Here is a 6,068-nt window from a genome sequence, read left to right as displayed (position 1 = left end):
GAAGTGTAAGGTGCTTACTAGATACTTAACAAATATATGTAATTCTCTGTAACATTCTGAACTTTTTTCTTCTTGCCATTCCTGCCCATTTCAGTTACAGTTTCTTTTTCCTCCTAGCACTTCCAAAAACTTTAAGAAGAAACAACACAAAATTTATGTCAGGAAAAAGATTTAAGAATTATAGAAACATGGTCCCTAATAATCATCATATCCTTCAAGGTGAAAGCATTTTTTTTTCTCTTGGGCCAGGACGACAACTGAATTTCTAGACCCGGCATTCCCTTTCCCTCAGAAAGATGAAATTGTCAGCACCTCCGACAGGACCCTGCCTCCAGTACTGAACTGACCTTGTGGCACGCAACAGATTTACAGCGCACAGCGAGGGGAGAAAGAGCCAACATCACTATGATATAGTGCGATGTCAAATAAAGTGGGAGAAATGCTGCTCAGTCATGATCTCAGGAAGACTTTAATCTTCACCAAACTGGAGTTATAGTTTACATGACAAGCAGATGTAAAATCTCCTCTGGGGATTCAGCTGCCAGGGCTCAAAATACATATACAAATACACACTCACAGTGAAAAGGGAAAATAAAGCCCACTAATGTGAGCTATGTAATAGCGAGCCTAACAGGTTAGTGCAATTCTAGTTGGTCTAGGGCAATCCCCCTGCTAATATGATTTGCTGAAATATTTCCTTCCTCTCTTTTCAAACACATTCTTTCAATTCCTCAAAGTTAAGCTCAAGTCCAAATGCCTAAGTGAAGTTTTCCCCAATGACATCAACACTCTTCTTTCTTTTTATAAATTTTTCTCCCTACTGGTGACCTCACAATTAAAAATACACACACATACAAGGGTGTGTTTACCACAAAATGTTGGTTTCTATAAAAAGTCTGGATATACAGTATCTGAAGAAAACTGCATGTGTTGGAGCTTTCTAAAGTAAAAATACTTTAAGAAAGACAGATGTCAAAGGAGTTAATGCAACATGGCAATATACCCTTCCCAGAGTTAAAATAGTTTTCTTAAACTCAGTGACCTCCACAGACATAGGGTTGGGAAAATATTGTAATACAATAAATATAGTGACATTTAGAAGATTGCCTTGGGGCGGTGGGACATCTGTGAGTTTAGGTTACAAATGAATATTATAAAGAGAATGATTTTTAACAAAAGGAATACATTTTAACTTGAATCTTTTCTTGCACTGTCTTTTTCTAAAGTCTGGCTGCATTTCCTGGTTGTCAGATTATAGCAGTCTGTATTTGCTTTTTGTACTGCTCATTTTTTTTTTTTAAAAGCATACAATGAATAGGCTGTTTCTTATCACATTCATAAAAGTAATATTTTTGGTTCAAAGAAATGTCTAAATATGAATTAAGGCTGTGTTATTTCCCATGTATTACTTGAAATTGCATATGTTAGATATATAACTAAATGTAGTACATTCCAAAATTTCTTTATCCTAATACTGTATTGGCAAATAACCTGCTCAACCTTTTAAAACAGAAATGAAAATTAACTTACAAAATGTGGTGAGATTCAAAATAAAACAGTTTAAATGTACATCTAAAGGTTTGTACAATTCTAATGTAGGTAAAGTACCACCTGTCTTATATATGAAATATAGTACTCACTTATTTAAAATACCTAAGAGCAAATAGAAAGTAGTTTTTTAAGAGTGAATTAGCAAATCATGGCATATTATAAATTTCCAACCTGAATATTCATTTTTTCATGGGTGTCTGAAGCCTCTCTTCTGAAGAACATTTTTATGACAAATAGATTATAAAATTGAGTAGAATATTTAAAATGTATCATATTACATTTGTTACATTCTTAAAATGTTTATGGGAGATTTTCTATTTAATGTGATATAGTAGTACTATTATTCTAGTCACTATCCTGTTTTAATTTCATTTACTTTTTTAAAAGTTGAAGTAGGTATGAAATATGTTACTGTGGCTCTAATCTTTTGCATTCCATGTTAGAGTAAAACTGTTCATGTGACAACTAGTCTTTTGTTAGGAAAAAATATATACACATACACATACAGACATATTTTCTATATATAAGTAATTAGTCCAGAAGGCATCCAGCTATGTAATGTGATAAATAGAAACATTTATTAAAGAAGATACAAGATACAAGAAACATAGTACATGGGATAATGACACCTCATTTCCCTTCAAAGTAGGTTCCTTCGGATCTCACACAGTTATCCCAGTCACCATCAGCTGCTCAGTCATATTTTCCTGAACATCATCAATGGTCTGAAATCTCTTCCCTTTCAAAGGTGATTTTAATTTTAGGAAAAGCCAGAAGGCACAGGGTGCCAAGTCTGAGCTATAAGGAGGCTGAGTCACCTGAGGGATTTGTTGTTTTGTCAAAAAACTCTGCAGGAGACGTGATGCATGAGTGGGTGCATTGCCATGATAAAGCTCCAATCACCAGTTGCTGAGAGCCGTGGCCTTCTGAATCATCTGAACTGTTCCCATGGAGGAATGTTCAAGCTTAAAGCCAAATTTGATGCAGATTAGTTTTTCTACTCTCTTGGGCACTTTGAATGTGATGGCCACAGAGTACACAAGCCCACTCAATGTCATCTACTGCCCCCACTGACTAGTACAGTGAAGTCATCATTGTTCATGTATGTGCATTCCAGTCCACTCTCCTTGGCTGCCAGGTTACATCGATATTGCATAAATCATTCTCATTATATGAACAACAGTTGGACTTTTTCTGGACAGAATATATATGTGTGTGTATACTCTCACACACACTCTATTGTATTCTATTTTTATGTTAGAAAATCAGTATAAAATGAACAGGGATGATTTGATAAACACACCAACTACCATCTAGAATGCCTAAGCCTATGGGCAGCACCATTGCTCATGCCCTGCATACTCATTTTGATCCTAATCGTGCTGAGTGTAATGCTGTGAACCTACCATCCAACAATCAATAAAATTGGGCATTGTTGGATCTATTAAAAGCAGACATAATTTGTAAATAATTTATAAAAAAGCACAATTTTAAGTAAATGAAATTCTTGTGAACTTGGAATAAACTTAGTATAGCTAAAAAATTTTAAACCAGATTTGAAGGTTTGCTTAGCTATGCAAAACAGGTTAAAAGTAGAGGGGGAAAAGGAAATGGAAATGAGAAACACAAAAGTGCATGACACTGTGTGAGGTAAATGGAAACATCTTCAGCTTCTGCACCAGTAATGTGTGGTCCAAATCTCGGAGGCTCTGTTTTCCAAAGGTGGTAAGCCATGTGTTTTAAATATGTCTCCAAAACCACAGTCCCCCAGAACAAAGAGTCCTTGTAAAAAGAACGCAGATTTGGGTTGGAAATTTAATATGAATGAACAAACTGTATCATAAAAATACCTTTATTAAATGCCCTGAATCCACTTTGTGATAAAAGCTTATTCCCCATAGTTAAAGTAAAAACTTGAAAATAATCTGATTCTGTTCCTAATTTTAGCACAATAAAAATTTTTATGGCCTGAGTTCTAATTTTTAAAAGATAAAATACACCAAGTGGTGACACAGAAAATTTCAGTAAAGTTAAGGGATTTTTCCTAATATAATTTGTGTATTGTTTGAATCAGCTTTACCTCTTCCATGGATTTGAATATAACACATCCCAATTAATTTTTGTTATATAATCTTATGCAAGCTGTAAGACTCTTTTCCCTTAAATCAGAGGTGGCAAACACAAGGCCCACCAGCTGAATCCATCCCTCCACCTTGTTTTATATAGCCAGGCATCTTGTTTCTACTTGGTGACAGCACCAAGCTCTTGCTTAACTGTGAAGGAGTAGTTACATTTATACAGTCCTAAAATTACAACCTCAAGGCTGATGTGGGCCCTGGTGAAAATGAGTTTGACACCCCTGCCTTAAATCATTCCAAGGGCTATTAATTATCCCCAGAAGTAAGCACATAGTAACTATTACTTTTTTTATTGACACATACCTGTGTCATCTCTCATCTCTTTTGCATCTGCATCCTCAGCTTAACTTAATTTTTAAGCACAGCCCAACAAATTCAGTTATCTTCCTCCATCTATTCCACAGGCAACAAAATCCTTACTCTCACTTGCTCTGCTTTATCTAACAACTACTATTAATTTATTATTCAAATCAACCTCTAGAAATCCCTCCCAATCCATTCCTTCAGGTTTTATCAATTTTGTTGAATTTTCATAGCAATATTTAGTTTAAACTGCCCTGACACTTTGAAAGGGCAAACACAAAGTCTTAAGAGCAAAGGATGCCAGTTGTTTACACAAAGAATGATAGAGAAACAAATGAAGGAGCATGGCCATCTGCAATTAAAAACAAAACAAAAACAACTGAATCTGTAGCTATACAATTGAATTAAGATAGGCCAAAGATTCTGGCATATAGTTAAAGGAAATCACCTGTTCTCTCTGTCACTGACCTACTTAGGATGCGCATCCTTAGGACAGATATTTTCAGTTTAGATCGCTAGGGTCTTCCAAGAAGCAAAGTGTCCTAGTCCTACGTACCACTAAAACTCTGTTTTTCTTCGGTGGTTGCTACAATTGCTTTGTTTTGTTTTATTTGGATAATTTTCTGGTCAGCTGACTTATCTCCTGTATTACATTAATATATCCTTTAGAACTGGGAACAGATTTCAAGAATGCAATATAGTGGTCTCCCCTTATGCATGGGGGATTTGTTCAAAGACCACAGTGGATGCCTGGAACTGCAGATAGTGCCAGACCCTATCTAGACTGTTTTTCCTATACACACATACTTAGGATAAGGCTTAATTTATAAATTAGGCACAGTTAGAGATTAATAAAAACTAACTCTACAATAGAAAAATTATAACAATATACTATAATAAAAGGCTTGTAAATGCAGCATTAAGAAAATAAGATTTACTTTAAACAAAGGTGTCTAATCTTTTGGCATCTCTGGGCCACGCTGGAAGAAGAGTTGTCTAGGGCCACACATTAAATACATCCCAACATCTAATCACAAAAATATCTCATAATGTTTTAAGTAAATTTATGATTTTGTGTTGGATCACATTCATGGCCATCCTGGGTCTCATGCAGCCTGTGGGCCATGGGGTTGGACACAGTTAATTAACACAACCATGGGAATGCCTTGGCACTAGATCTGATAACCCAGGTGGCTGCTAAGTGACTAGCTAGGATGGACAACCTGGATTATTCACATGCCTGGCAGGAAGGATTAGGAGAGCTGGAGATTTCATCATGCTACTTCGAATGGCATGCAATTTAACATTTACTGTTTATGAATTCTCTGGTTGACATTTGTGAACTGCAGTTGACAGTAGGTAACTGAAGCCCCGGAAAATAAAACCACAAAAAATCGGGGACTTTTAGAAAATGTGAATGTAAATGTGTTACCTATTTTTTGTAGCGAATGAAAAAATTAAAATGTTTAATCGATCAATCATTTTAGCTTTACAACTATAAACTGATTGTCAATATCTTCAACTCTGTGAAATGAACTATTTCAACTAAATTGATGGGTCACTTAGAAGTATGGTAGAAAACTAAATTTAAAAGTCTTAAAGTAATATCACAAGTACATTATTTTTAAATTTGAATTCTATAAAAATATCATGTTAGAAAATAAAGAAATAACATATTCTGTTACCACAGGATTAATTAGCAAATGGAGTGCTTTGACAGTTTTGACAAATACAAGAAAGGCATCTTTAAAGATTGTCTTTTTAAGGGTCAGTTTACAAACTATTGAAAATACACAGAAAATAAATAAGGAATATAAATGTAGAATAATAAGCATTCTTATAATTCACAAAAATCAAGGTGTGTATCTTAGAGTATTTTATAGGTATTAAAACCAGAATAAAGAATAAAATAATAATTCCATATTATTTTATTTGGATATTTCCAGTGAAAAAATAAAATTATAATTATTTGGCTTCTGAGTTTTCATGATAACTTTCTTAAGTTAAACTATGAAATGCTTATTAGTGAAATAATATCTTAACAGTGATCAAGTTAATTTTGAATTTTAAATAACC

Source organism: Phyllostomus discolor, chromosome 3, assembly GCF_004126475.2.
Source record: "Phyllostomus discolor isolate MPI-MPIP mPhyDis1 chromosome 3, mPhyDis1.pri.v3, whole genome shotgun sequence".
Classification (NCBI taxonomy): Eukaryota; Metazoa; Chordata; class Mammalia; order Chiroptera; family Phyllostomidae; genus Phyllostomus; species Phyllostomus discolor.
Note: the sequence above shows the minus strand (reverse complement) of the source record.